The sequence below is a fragment of the Mastacembelus armatus genome, chromosome 19 (assembly GCF_900324485.2).
Source record: "Mastacembelus armatus chromosome 19, fMasArm1.2, whole genome shotgun sequence".
In the NCBI taxonomy this organism is placed as follows: Eukaryota; Metazoa; Chordata; class Actinopteri; order Synbranchiformes; family Mastacembelidae; genus Mastacembelus; species Mastacembelus armatus.
The window spans coordinates 11,854,605-11,870,236 of NC_046651.1; the positions used below are offsets into that span (position 1 = coordinate 11,854,605).

The 15,632-nt window shown below is 37.6% G+C and overlaps 1 protein-coding gene across 1 annotated transcript in view; it reads right to left on the reverse strand.

Moving 5' to 3' along the window:
* nrg3b (neuregulin 3b) overlaps positions 1–15,632 on the reverse strand; it is a 160,738-nt gene that overhangs the window by 117,380 nt on the left and 27,726 nt on the right. The window lies entirely within an intron of this gene.

Below are 15,632 nucleotides of genomic sequence, written 5' to 3' on the forward strand. Positions count from 1 at the left end.
GAAGCTGGAGAAATACCAAGGGCTTAAAGAAGAGCTAGAAAAGATGTGGAAGATGAAGGCAACAGTGGTCCCCGTGGTAATCGGCACCCTTGGGGCTGTGAGCCCCGAACTGGGAGAGTGGCTCCAACAGATCCCAGGAACAACATCAGAGATCTCAGTCCAGAAGAGCGCAGTGCTAGGAACAGCTAAGATACTGCGAAGAACCCTCAAACTCCCAGGCCTCTGGTAGAGGACCCGAGATTGAGGAAGACACACCACCCATAGGGGTGAGACGGGAATTTTTTATTATTTTTTTTAATATATATATAAATAAAAATGTGTTTTTAATCAAAGGTCTTAAACTGATGAAAGAGAACATTTCTATCTCTGTATAAAAAATGAGTGTTGCAAGAAAAGATCAAATTTGAGAATTATTGAAATATTAATAGTTAACACTATACATTTCACTGAAATTACATCTCTCTTCTGTGTCTGGGTGATTTGGACCAAATCTTCAAGAAAAAAAAACACTTTTTATGTTTTTTTTTTTCCTCCAACACCAAAGCAATCTAATTCTTTTGAGTCTTTGAGCTGTTCATTTATTTCTTATACTAACAGGATTAGTGCCCTGCAAGAGAACTATAAAAATCAAGGCAAGGAAACGGCTTCCAAGAAACTCTGACAGGGTCTGAACTGATTAAAACTGAAGAAACAGCTTGCTAATGAAGGAGTAGTGCTCCAAAGGGCTTGTAACCCGATAAATAAAGAAATTCATATGTGTGCCAATTTCAGTTCATAGGAAGGCCATTGCGTGGGTGTGTGCAATTCTTTTCTGTTTTCTTGATCTCTTGTTTATGCATCTTATTCACCTTATGTATGTTTTCATATATACAGTATATCAATTGTCAAATATTAACAATGTAAATTCCTATATTTGAAAACAAACAATCACATGGAGCTATTTTTGATGACAATCAACAGAACTCTTACTGATGTTTGCAACAAACATAGCATTAAATCAGTCCTAACAATCCACGGTGCCATCTCGAAGCAAAAGACTGAGTAAAAGTCAAACATCGTGCAGCTGATTTTATATAGACTACCTCGCCTCAAAACAATCAGAGGCATTTTCTCAAGCACAGTCTTCTTCCATGCAAAAACTGAAGTTATGTTAAATGCATAACGGTGAATTTGCAAATGCAGGAACTGTATGAAACGAAATGTAATCAGCAGATCCACCTTTATCTCCTCTTTCTAAAGTGGTTTCCTAAAACATAAGTGTATTACTGCTGAGGCATGACTAGAACCCAAAACACTAAAAAAAAACTCAACACTTTTGGGATTTTTTTTTTTATTTTACAATCCATTTCACAAACTATAGGAGAATTCTCCCGGTTACATATTTTCTGCAATTTCTGAGGGTTATGAGGTGCCAAAACATCCTATCATTCATCCTGCAACCGAGGCTGACCTTGGTAAGAAAAAAATCAATTTGCACTTGCTACAAGGTAATGTTCAAAGCTGCTAATCTTCATTCTGAGAACCTGTGAAAGTGTCAGGCCAATCCTTCTCTGATCAGCTGAATATCATTTCTTGAATCCTCCTAAGCATAGGTTGCATCTGATCACTGTTGCCTCTCCTGACTAAAAAGATGAGGAGTTCATCCTCAACAATCAAATTAGAACAAAAGAGACAGCCACTGACATCTTGCTGTGCACTGTAAAACTATGATGTCACTATGATGTGTTTTTATGTCTAACAGCTGGAGATATACGCCAGTACTCTCTGTAACAAGGCATACCTAATCCTGAATTAGTTATGCTAGGTTACTGACCAGGTCACAGTGGATTCTGATGAATAAGGTAATAGCCTGTCTTTAAATCAATGACTGCTGTAATTAAAGTGGACCGGTTTAATCATAGGAAAGAAAGGAGTCTGCATTCAGCCAAGCATGCACACTCATCATTCACCTAGTTAAACTGTACAGCAACACAGATTTTACAGCAACTCCCTTCTGTTTTGAAATGAGATTAATTTTTTTAATATACTCACATCGCACCAACTACAATGTGGCAACTAAAACCACTGATAGACCCTCTTCAACCCACAGGTTAGAATCAGCCTGACATACTTTTCTCTTCTCTTCGGCATGCATGTGTTAACACTGTGGTACAGTCTATCAGACAGGTAAAGAGAGCTTGTAATGCTAATACTGTGCGTGATCTGCATTTAAACAAGCACTTACAGGCCCCTCTCCAACCCCATATTACCTTGTGTTGTGCATAATAATATTCAATTTTCAAACACTTTTGACAGCCTTCAAACTGGCATATAAACCCAGAAACATAGTCCAGATTACATACAGGTGTCCTGGACTAGAACATAAAAGTTTAAAAGTCTCCATTGTATCTATTCACATTCTCTAATTAGTAGATAAGTGGACACAGTGGTTAAAATTTGATTTTGTAAAAATGTGTTAGCATTCATATTCATTTGTTTTTACAACTAATTCTACATTAACTCCAGCCATCACACTTTGAATGTTTCTGTGGGAGATTTGCCTTGTTCTTCTGTGTGAGGTTGGGATTGGTAATTTTCTTTTTGTTTTTTTTCACAATGTGGGTGGAAAGAAGCTATTTGCGACTGAAATGGTAACTAAGGGCTACACACAAAGAAGGAAAAACATTTTTAAATTTGAATTTGCTCTTGATGGTCCTTTCGGGAAACGGTTACAAAAATTCTTCCAATCAGGCAAATTTGCAGCATTTGGAAATGGAACATACTCACTCAACAGCAGGCTGTACATTTCAGATGAATTAGATAATGATTAGATTATTTACCATGGTTTATCAGTTTCCATGAGTTTGCTTTATTTCCTTTATATGCTTTATTTCACTTCTTACCTTATACAATTTACATTTGCCCCCTTCAAAATCACAGTATGTGTTTTTTTTCCCCCACTCAAGACATCTTTTTGTAACTAACTCCTGGCAAAAAAAACAAAACAAATCAATTTATTTATTTAAGGTTATTCTTTTCTTGAGACACTCGATTGTGTATTCATAGGCAAAATAATGACAGCAGAGTGAAACAGAACTTAAAATGTTAGAAATTGTCAAGGCCACAAAAGCAGAGACCTGCATTAGGTAAAATCAAATCCTGGAAGGATTTTATGAATGAGACTGACTGGGAAAGAACATTATCAAAGAAAAGGAAAGGAAAAAAAACAGTATGAAAGCAACAAGGAAATCACTGAGAGAGAGGTGGGACAGAGTGCAGCAGTACACTGCAGGGTTGTGGTAATGGTGTTGGTGTGCTCTTGCTCCAGGCACTGTCTAGGCTACTCTACAAAGCAGGTAATGAGTCTACTCCCTAATTTACTCACCTCGAGCTATCTTAACAATTTATGAGATGGCCTTGATGTGTGCCTACAAACTGTGGACCAAAATTCACTTCATATTTACTGGAGAGGTTTTGCTTTGTGGTTTGTTTTTCACCTTCACAGGCAAAGTGGATTTAGGTTTGTACTTAAAGTGTGGGGATGTGTGGACTGCATGCATATGAGAGGTAATGGTATGAGTTTTTATTTTATTTTTTATTATCAGCGTTTTCTTTAAACTTTAAAAAGTGCAGGCAAGGAAAGGAAATATGAGATTTGTCTGGCATACATAAAGATGACATTTTGGTTTATAAACAGAAGAATGTGCTTTTGTCAGGAAATACATTGTGATATATACACAGGGCAATACTGTGGTACTCTGTGTGACACAGTGCTAGTGGTTTAATTGTTGTGGAAAGCAGCTGAACTCATATTTTATGTTTTTTTCATTACATTTCAGAAAGCCTCACATTTTTGGTCTGTAGAAGTAATTTTCCACTGTGATGTGATTTGATCGATCTATTCTCCTAAATATGTAAATATGCTTTTCTGTTAAAGACTCTTCTTTATTATAAAACCAGTACATTCTTTTTCTCCTCTGGGAATCATTAATTCCTCATATATTATGAAAACTCTTTGTTTCCTGGCCTTCTGTTTTCTGTCATTACAGGGAGTTATGTTATGTTAGCACATTTATGTGTGTAGCATTTTCAAAACTAGAGGAACCAAAGTGTGAACTTGGAGGAGATGCTCTTTGTAAACTGCTTTTGAACATTTTGGTAATTAAGCTTTAGCTGTGCCCATGTGACAGAGTGGGACTCACTTTCAGCCTGGGAGTTAAATGATGTAGCGCGGGGTCAGCCTGTGGCTTAGGCGAAAGTTATTTCTAAAGCTCTAAGTAACTGACCAGCTCCATTTAAGTTGTGCTGCTTTTATGCTGGGACTTGAGATCAAGTTGTAAAAACATCCCTGGCCCTCCAGAATGTGAATGATACCCACTTTCTCTGCAAAACTGCAGTTTCTGAGACAGTTCAGGCTCAAACAGCAGCATATAACTACATAATAAAAACAAATACAATATGCAGAAAGCACCTTGTTAATGAAAAGACTGAAAATGAATGAATTAAAACAGTGAAATGAAAGTTTAACTACTATTTCATACCGTTTACGTTTGATATTTTGCATAGACGTGTTCCCTCAAGTGAAATGGACACTATGCTGCAAAATCTACACCTCTTAACCTGATTACACTGCCTGTTGTACACAGACAGTAGCTATTACCTGCTAAGGCCACAGTGTTCACCCAAGCATGTCAGGACTAGCTGTGATGTAATTAAGACCTGCTGCATAGGGATTTCACCCGTGTCCTCGATGGTATTACTGTATGTGTTCATTATTGCGCCACAGGGAATTGCCGTTAACTCCGAGTACTCATGTGTCCTGCTTCTCATTTCACATGTATGTACAGTCCACTCACTGTGCATGCAATTTAGGTTCAACATAAACAAAGCTACAAACCACTCTAAACCGTTTTCAATAATACAACCAGCCATAACACAAATGTGCAAATGCTACCACAAAGCCATCACCCTACACACACACACACACAACACTATAGCCACAGGCTTCAGACACCCAGGGACTCCAGCTGTGCTTAGAAGATTCCTCCCTCCCTCTCAAACACGCTACACTGAATTTAAGGACCTGCCGCTTGGCAGCTTTTCATTTCATGCAATTATATCTGAAAGCACTACTTACTTCTGCTAAGCTTGAGTCATCACTGGGTAAACATTTGGGTTCTACCGTATGGTAATCATCATATGCAGTACAAAATCATGACATGTACTGTACATAAATCATTTCTGATGTATAGTGAACAGTTAGCAGGACAGGTAATGCCCCAGCACTAACAGGTGAACTAAAGTGTGAAGTTTTCACTAGAATTTACATTCAGTCCTGGTTTAACAAGAGTCCAAGCTTATGTCATTTATATATACCTCAAAATACAGTCATAACACATAGCACTCTGGTAATGTTTCCCTGATGGTAGAAAAAAAAACAATTAATTATAACTATGACCCACACAGACCAGAAGATGTGAGCTTTTAAAAGCCTTTGCTCACACAACATTAAAAACTGGATGAAACACAGCTTTCTACAGTTGTACGAGAATACTGTTTGGCCCAGCAGCCCCTGTCACTGCCCAGAGCTTTGGATCTGTTTTCTGCCGATGTCAGAATTTGGATGGCCACATGGCAAAAACCTTCGGGTGATTTTTGCACTCTGAAATTAGACAAACTAGCTCAGCCGTGAAATCTAGCCTCTCCTAATCAAGGATGATCACCAGAATCCGCCCCTGCGTGTGTTTTTTTGCAGTAATATCGCCCCGTCTACTGCAATTCTCTTGATTTTCATATGAATACGCTATTGATTATTGTTAAAATGTAACAAAGCACTACACTGTACCAATATTACTCACTTTATATTTGTTCCAAACTCTAAAATTCAAATGTTTATTTTCACACTTCTGCAAGGTCTTTGAAAAGTTCCCTCACAGCAAACCACAATCCCCCGCAGCACTGTTAGGCTCTTCAGATCCTCCCACCAAGGACTGCTGGCTATCCGGTCTCAGCAGAAAAAGTCTGCTGATAGGGCTTCAACACAGTAGCAGTGAGAATGTCTCCCACAATACCTACATTTCGTTCTCTTGTGTATTTAAATAATCACGTCTGTTTTGTTTCAGTTGCAGTTTGTACTGTTTGACCTGATTGTTTCAGACCTTAGTTATTTTCAGATGGTTCATAAGTTACTTAAAAACTAGCAGTTGTGATTCTGGATTATCGTTTTGTCCTGTTTATCTCTAACCTGCTTTTTTCCCCCCACTACTCTATTTCTGTGTCTAACCTTAAAAACGTGGCTCCTTCATAACTGTTCTCATGTGCGTCCAACAGACAGATCAACAGTCCGTTCCCACAAGCTTTCAGTTGTCTCAGAAAAACACTTGAGGTGAGGTAAGCAGGTCTTCTGTATGTCAGAGGTGGTTCTCGAAGGCCACTGCCCAGCTTGATTTCCAGCTATCCCTGCCCTTTCCACTGCTGATTACCTGGATCCAGTTTTCTGACTTGCAAAGGGACACAGATAAGTACATTTGAGCCCTTAAAAGTAGAAGGTGTTTAGTTCGCTTAAAGTTATGTCTATGGGACCTCATTTGACATTTGGGTGATTTTTCTATTCCTGGACTTATCGGCTCCCACACTTAACCTTGGGCGAGCCTGATTTCCTGCCTTTTAAGTTAACTTATGAAGCATCACAGAATTGAGTCCTGAAGGGAAGAAAACCACATTTTCTTCCCACTCACACTGTCCTTACATTTTCCTTTCTACCAGTCAATACTGAAATATAAAATTTGAACCTCAACCATATCACATTCATCTTGGTATAAGAATTTATTCACACCAAGGGGATTAGAGTTGAGGTTTTAAAGAGCACTCAGATGAAATGCTTAGCATGTCATCCAAATGGATTGCAGCCGAAGAACTGTAATTTATTTATATATTTTAACTGTTGCTGAAATTGTCTGCTCTTTTCTAGTTTTTCCTTTGGTGTATGGAAGGTTCTATATAAATTAAGCTTATTGTTAGTTTTGTCTTATTTCAGTGAGAAACATTCATTACAATTTCAATCTTTTTCCAAGGAATGGATATTCTCATTTGAAGATAAACTGAAAAATGTAAATAAATTTAGAAATAAATTGAGCAAATAATAACCTCAACATAATTCTCTGTACTGCAGCTTGGCTCATCTTAAACAGTGTTATTTTTGTCAATAATTCTTCGGGGGACTGTAGAATCTATTTTTGGTCCACAGCATTAAAAATCTGAAGCTGCATTGCTTCTGTTCCTCTCCTCACCACTGAATTATACCTCCTAATTTTGAACTGCTGTGATGTTCTATTACCCCTAAAAATGGCAGTAAAGTTAAAACCTGAATGTGAAGTACTTCAAACCCTCCTAGCCCCAGATCCAACAGCTGTTTTGAATTTATCTGCCTCTTAGTTTCTTAGTCATTTAAAGTTTGATGCAATGTGCATTTTTTGCTGGATAACAAAAATACTGATTTAAAGTAAATATTTTCATTGCATTTTCACGGAATTTAATGAAAGTAGCTGAACTGCAGCTGAACTAACTCTTTAAAGATCATTAAAGTCAGCCAGTGAAATCTCACCTAAACAGTGGATGTAACACCACCTTGTATAGGGACATACAGGGGTTGGACAATGAAACTGAAACACTGGCCAATTTAGTGTTGGAGGTTTCATGGCTAAATTTGACCAGCCTGGCGTCCAACCTTCATTGAGTGCACATTCCACCAGTAAGAGCAGAGTGTGAAGGTTTAATTAGCAGAGTAATAGCACAGTTTTGCTTAAAATATTGCAATGCATACAACATTATGGGTGACATATCAGAGTTCAAAAGAGGACAAATTGTTGGTGCGTGTCTTGCTGGCGCATCTGTGACCAAGACAGCAAGTCTCTGTGATGTATCAAGAGCCACGGTATCCAGGGTAATGTCAGCATACCACCAAGAAGGACGAACCACCTCCAACAGGAGTAACTGTGGACGCAAGAGGAAGCTGTCTGAAAGGGGTGTCTGGGTGCTAACCCGGATTGTATCCAAAAAAAACATAAAACCATAGCTGCCCATCTCACTGCAGAATTAAATGTGCACCTCAACTCTCCTGTTTCCACCAAAACTGTTTGTTGGGAGCTCCACAGGGTCAATATCCATGCTATAGCCAAACCTTTGGTCACCAGGTCTTTCATTTTCATTGTCCAACCCCTGTATTAGTCACCTTAAAGGTTAAGGTAGCTGGGCTACTGTAGAAACACAGTGGTGCAACATGGTTGCCTCCGTGAAAGGAGACCCACTCCCTATGAAGATTTAAAAGGCTCATTCTAAGATCAAAGAATTACACACTGGCAGAATATTTATGAATACTATTTTTCTGCTAAATATTACACATTGAACCTTTTAGCAAAAACTCAGACTGAAACATGAAAATAAAAATGTCTTTGATTACAAAACAGTCAAAGACATTTGTAAGAAGGCTCAGAGATGCTGACTTTTCAGAGCTTCAGTGACAAACAATGCAGCCACCAACCAAGGCCAACTAGGCTCAACATTCATTCAGGCTCCTCCACAGCAAATGGAGGACACGGCACTTTCTAATTACTTTATATTGACTGTTCTCTCTTAGCCTGGAGAGATGGAGTCCGGAAAGGCCACTCTAACAAAAACCTATACTCTAGGGTTTACTGTTAACTACAACATTTACAGCAGAAATTGTTATCTCTCTCTCTTAATGTTAGCTGTATCTAGAAGGGACTGGTGATTTGTAACCAAAATCGATATACAGTAGTTAGATCACCACTAAATAATAGTACAGGTGGTATCCATCTCACCGGTGTGTCCAGTATTCACATATTTCGTATTAAAAAACACCTGCCAACTTGCACGCAGCATCCTAAAAGACAAGTACCCTAAAACATCTTGAGGCTGATTACTTGATGGGAAAATAATGCTAAAATGGCTGCCAAAGTCAACAGGAATAAGACCAAAAATATTTCTTTCTTTGCAAAATATACTGCATTTAACATCACAAGTGGCTATTTAGACCTGCAGTGTTTATTGCTACCATGTACACGTTGATCATCGGTTTTACAGACCTGAAGATCCCATTTCACATGCGTAAAACACGACAAGTTACCTTGAAAAGAGCCTCACATCAAGAGAGTCCTAGGAATTTATTCTAAACAGCAGCAGACTGTACCTGGCACTCTATATCTCGTGTGAAATATTTTAGTCTCAGATTTCACAGTAAGTTAACTTTCACAGCTGACAGCTACACATGAGCCATATTAAAAATATACACACAGTTGGCAGTTCGTTAGGAACAGTGGTAGCAGTTCAAAGCATACACCTAGTTAAACCCAATACAGTCACAGCATTCCTGCAATATCTGACACATTCTACAAAGCTGTGCATTCAAAGTTATAATCATTTTTGAAGATTGTGGTGTTGAACTGTGCTACAATATACAGACAGTGTGTTATTTATCCTACAGTGTGTTATTAATCCTAGCCTCATTAATATGAAAAGGGACAAATAACAATGGAGGCAAGGCCTATAGATGCCTACTCCTGGACATGTGCACCTGATCCCTATATACATTCCTTCATTTGCACTCACTGACCTTAGATTATACCCTATTGTGCACGTGCATGTATGTGTATGTGTCTGCCTGTTGAAAAGAGGGGTTCTTTCAGTAGTGGTTAAAGCTGCTGGGGGACATGAGCACATGCTTTCAGAAACTATGAGCTTTACACTGCCTGTGGATTTTATACATATTGCCCACTAAAAAGCAGTAGTGCATTTTTGTTTATCCCAGCATACATTTCACTGCAGCTCAGCCAGCTCGTAAACTGTGAAGGACACATTATAGACGGCTGTGCCAGCTGTGAGACGCGCCCCTCATCCAAGCTATAAACCCTGCAAATGGCAGGCAAAGTCCTACCAAGAATTCAAACAGAATCCACTAGGTTTCATTGAGGCTTTAATGGCTGCATGCTGAAATAAACACAAATGAATAATCAAGAGGGCATGAAAAATACATCTATATGAGAAACATACTCTGTACCCACAGATGGATATAGAAAAACTCAGTGAAAATAAGCCTGTATACACAAACAGGCAAACACAGACTCATGCGCTCTGTCTCTTGTTACATAATATTGTCAAAGAAGACACAAACAATAAGATAAAGAAATTAAAAATGTGAAATGCTTATAAAGATATTTCAGTGCAGTTAACAGAAAAGAGACAACACAGAGAGCAGTGAGAACATCCTATAACATCTGAATTACATAATACAGCAAGTTAATCTTACCCCGGGGCCGCATTTTGCCACACACATTACAAACGGTAGCAGTAATCCTTGACTGACTGCAGCTTTGCTACGTTCAAAACTTTACTTAAAGGGCATTTTTCTGTTTTTAGAGCTTTCTAATTAATGGTTAGCTGGGATTCCCCTTTGGTTCATGTTAAAAGCACTAGTGTTAAGACATTTAAAGTGACAGAGAGCAAGCAACAGGATTTGGTAGAAATAGTGGAAACCAGCGGAAATAATTTGAAAATCCTCCTTCAACAGTCACTTACGTTAAAAATAAAACATTTGGAACATGCTGCAGATAAACCTTTGCAGAAACAAGTCCTGCCTTCAGGATTTCACGTACTGAGCACAGTTACCACAGAATGACCTAATAAGAAGTCTATCAGATGAAGATCTGGGGTTTAAAGACCTTTGGACTGGACCAACATTTGAGAGAGCCATTATCTTATCAGATGCATATATTATACCACTGTGCCTCCCTGTGTCACAAAGTCAATGTGTGGCCAGTTGTGTTGGAAAATGATGAGATAGTATAACACGGTCTCTATATAAAGCAGCAGAACTGTTCAGAGTGAACACTCTAACACAGCAATAAAAGAAACTATTTACAGTACTGTTTGAATAGAGTCGGGGAGCTAAATAGAAAAACAGAAATACAAACTAACGCATATACGTTCACTGAAGACCGTTGATATTTCTTTAACTCATATTTTGATTCTGCAAAATTAATCAGCAGATTATGAAGAGAAAAAAAATATTAATAAATACTGTGTGGTTCTCATTTTACGAGGTTACCTAATTTTTATTTTGGCATAATTTATTTTTCAATATTATTGGTCTTTCAATTGCTGCACATGTATTATGCAATATCTATGTTTAGCGAGGCTAACGGCTCAGTGCTTTGTTCCAATATCGCTCTGCATGCAGCTTACATTACAGGACATTTATATCATGTAATAGTACGCTTGTTTTCAATATGACAACTCTCTTATACTCCCAACAAATGTACATTTTTATTAGGTTTCATCATATGAATAGTAACTGTAAATTTTAAGTAAACCTGACAAATAACATGGTAAAAATAGGATTTATTATAAAGAAATTCCCATAAGAGGAACTTTATATTGTTAGTTAGTGTAGCTTTATATTGTAGCTCGTTAGAGCTTTGTTATTTGGAACAGTAAATACAGGACAGGATGGAGGCATTAATGCTCCTTACTCCAAAATGTCTGTAGTGTTACGTGGTTAGTGCAAATAAGAGATAATAGGGTGTCTTCAAATATGATATAGCACAATAATATACTCATGTTTGTTGTATTTATGAAAATGTATGGCCTTTTCTAACCATTCAGTATCTCATGAAACATTATTTACATTTTCTTCCTGATGAATTCTGGTGGAAAACACAAACTTATCCAAACTTTAAAACATATAGGTCTAACTGAAATATACAAATTCCTGTTTCCAAACTTTGCCATTTGCTGTAGTATGATTATTCCACCATAATATGTGTAAGGAAGATGGAAGCATATGCTAGTCTATCTCTGGTTTTAACTGTGACAAAAGAGGAGGGAGATGTGCTACCCATTTAGTGTTGAAAAAGACCTTATGAATAATTAATTCTGGATCATGCAGATGAGGGGTTGCTTGATGACTGCTAGCAAAATGAATAGAGTATTCTCTGAGTCACCCACCCTGATTCAACAGCCTAAGCTCCTGCTCTTATTCAAGGTCACTGCGAGCTCAACACAGTCGACATCTAAAATTCCTCAGATGTCTTCAAAGTATTGATCCTGACATCTATATAAGACACCCAGAATGCTTTCCTAATGACATTTTTGTGTTTTTGTTTTACATTTTATGGATTTACGCCTGATGAAATGTGTAAACAGATCCTATGAAACAGAAATTCTGCCACCTCACAAATTAAACAAGAATTGGATCTCTAAAAGCTGGAAAAGGTAAAGCCAAGACTAACCTTAGACCTCACTGTGAGAATCAACATGGTGCTGCCTCTATAGACTAATGAATAAAAAATGTTTTTGCTCACTATCTAATATCCAATATCTTCTGAGGGAATGTCTTCTGAAATAAAGCTGAATCAAAATGAATCATTCAAGTTTGAGTCCTAGTTTGTTGAAATGTGATTAGATTTTTGGTTTTCTGATCTCTATGTTTAAGATGGAAGTGCTCCCAGATTCTCCGTAAAATGTAAACAGGTTAAATATCATTGGCACGTGTATTTCTTGTAATTATTCAAGTCATGTAAAATAAACATTTAAAGGAACTAATTTGTTATCTGATCATTGTTCATTGTCTGACCCTCATCTTCCCTGTTTCCCATTTCTATGTAATTCCCCCTTTATTAGCCTTCTGCCCAGCCCTGTAATCCAGCATGCCTGTCAGTCATTACTGTGACAGTGTTGTAGGTGCATGGCAGCCATTTTGAGGGAAGGTCAGGCATCTTTTGCACAGAGATTAAGGAAGATCAGAAGATCAAAATTGCTTTCAATCTAGGCTTCATGTAGAAATGAAATGACCTCCCCCAATGGAACCTTTATCTCAGTCATGTACAGTATGAAGTCTTTATGCTAGCAGCCCCATACATGGCACCCCATCTCTCCTCTCTACCTCTCTTCCCTGGAGCTTACTTCTTTATGTGAGGGTAGAGCACGATCTCTCCATAAAGGCTCTCCAAACAGAAAAATGTGAATACAGCAGGTTTGGCTCTACTGCCCCAAATGAGTGCTTACCTGTGAATTATTACTTTTCCCCCTGAGAAGTCACAAATGTGCCAAAGGGGTTAGTCCATGGGAAAGTAACAGGTTGCAATGTTAACACTTAACACTTTTCCTGGAGTGTTTATTATACTTCAACTAAGTTAATACTAGTCATTCATCAAAAAAAAAAAAAAAAAAAGATGAACTCTACAACTAGAGTAAACAACACTCCTTGGAATCCAGCATTTGTTCTACAGTCTTACTCTGATGTGAAAATAAAATGAAGTTCTTGGCTTCCTCTAAAAGAGACAACACGGTGGTGCCATGCCAACACTTGGCATAAATTCTGTCATTACTGTTAATCAAACCCTTTGGCTACTAGCATTATATGATTAAATCCATGCAAAAAGTTTCCCAAACTGATGACTAACCCATTTTAAGATAAGGTAATGAGAGTAAAAATTTGCACTTTATCTTTAAACACAAGTTGTCTTTGTGGCTTTCCACCCTGACCAAGAAGGTCAGCTTCAGAGCAGCAACAGTAAAGCTGGCAGGGATCAGTGTCTTGTTTGAGGATGCTTAAGCAAGGTGAATGCTTACCAGCACAGAAGCTGAACCCTGCATCCTTCAGGTGTCCCTTTCACTTTGGTATCCTGACAAAGGATCTAAATACCATGCATCAGGACTAGCGACACCAGTGATAGTGTTACTGATAATTCTTCTGGTGCATTTGAATGGGAAAGTCCAGCTATTTGCAAAAACGTCCTCTTGTACAGAGGAAAAATTCTAACTTAAGCGTTAATACAAACATTAAATGAAGGTGGTTTATAATACGAAGTCCAGAACAAAAATAAAAGTCCCAACTTTAAAAATAAATTGGGTATTGGCAAAATGAGCTGACAATATTATCAGTCCAGCACTCGTGAAATTGCTATGGGTTGCAGTGTAATTACACACAGAGTGTGGTACACAGGGGTGGCCTCTTTCACTGAAATTGGAACATTGACTGTAACACCATTTTTAGATTTTAGCGAGCCCCTTTGTGTAGGTCATTTACTTAAACATGGTATATACCATACACTACTAATATACTGGTATTATTTTACAATTATTAGAATTGTATAGTGACTGTAAAATGAAAAGACCACCGCTAAATGGGTTAAGTCAATGTGCCTTAGTGTACATGTTTTCTTTTATCACTTTTCCTCTGTGCTCCATTGAAGCACAACTAAATACCCTGCCAGTATACTACACAGTACTGCTACAAATTTTCTTAAGAATAATGAAAGTTCAATATGAAGGACTTGTTCTATGTTTTCAAATGTTGGGGAGCTGAGACAAATATGATTTTGTGTCTTTCTTTTGACAAGTTTTCTAAATAGACCGGCAGATTCCACCATGATACATGGGACCAAACCTACAGCCGCAAAATGTTTAATTTTAAGAAAATATTACTTTAATAAACTTCTTCTTAATGACAATGAAAAAAAAACCAAGTCATAAACTGTGAAAGAGTATGTGAAAAATTAATGCTGTTATTGTGTTGAGTTTCTGTGGACAGCTCCTTCAAAGTGCAATTTACATACTGCATATTAAATTTCCTCTGTGTTCTATGTCATTATTGTTGAAGTGATTGTTATCACCATGCTATTGTAGCTACTACTTTAAGTGCTTGCTGTAAGAAGGGACAAAGTTGTGTAATCTAATCTCTTGTTGTCTCTCTTGCTTGATTATTACTCATTACTTGCTCACACTTTGCTGTGGCTGAATGGCATTCATGATAGTGCTGCATTTTAATATGGTGTTAGTGCTTCTGTGGGGCATCCATGGCACTGTGGGGTTGTTTCTCGAAGTGACAGAATGGTATGAACAGGATGATGATCTCTCTCTGTGTGAGTTATTTATGAAACATAATACAGGTCTTAAATTTGCTGTTTAAACCAAATGGAAAAAAAACAAAACGTTGTGCACTTCCTTTCTAACAGTCTACATGACTTTTTATTTAGTCTGACATTTTCTTTGACATGCTTTCACCTCCCCTTCCCCAGAGAAATGAACAAATGTGTCTCCTGTTAAATGACATTTCACCATTTGATTTCCCTTCTAAGAACATTTTGCACTTAAATTGTTGATTGTTCAGTGCAAGGCAGACTTCTTCCAATTCAGAAAGACAAAAGACATATCAGGTACTTAATCTGTAATTGGCAGGTTTCACCATGACACATGGGGCCAAAACTAAAACCTGAATTTCTCTTTGTGGATGAATAGTTTCTCTAATTTTACCTTATTTATCTTATCTTAATTCAAGTTAATGTGCTCCATGTTAGGATAATTAAAATGTACTTTTGTTTATACATTTAGTTCCTTCATTTTAAATGCTTACCTTTTATTGGCACAGTATGGCTTCTACTCCTCATATAAATGAGGTGAAGGTTGCCCTTAGGGTAAGTGAGGTCATGACCTTACAGAAGCACGAGCTCAATAACTGAGAAAATAATTTTAAATTAGAAAGGAGGCCACACAAGGGGTTCCTTCCAATTACCCTTTCAGCCAGAAACATTCTAATCATGCTGTAGTTAATATCATGGCAAATACAATTGAAATGA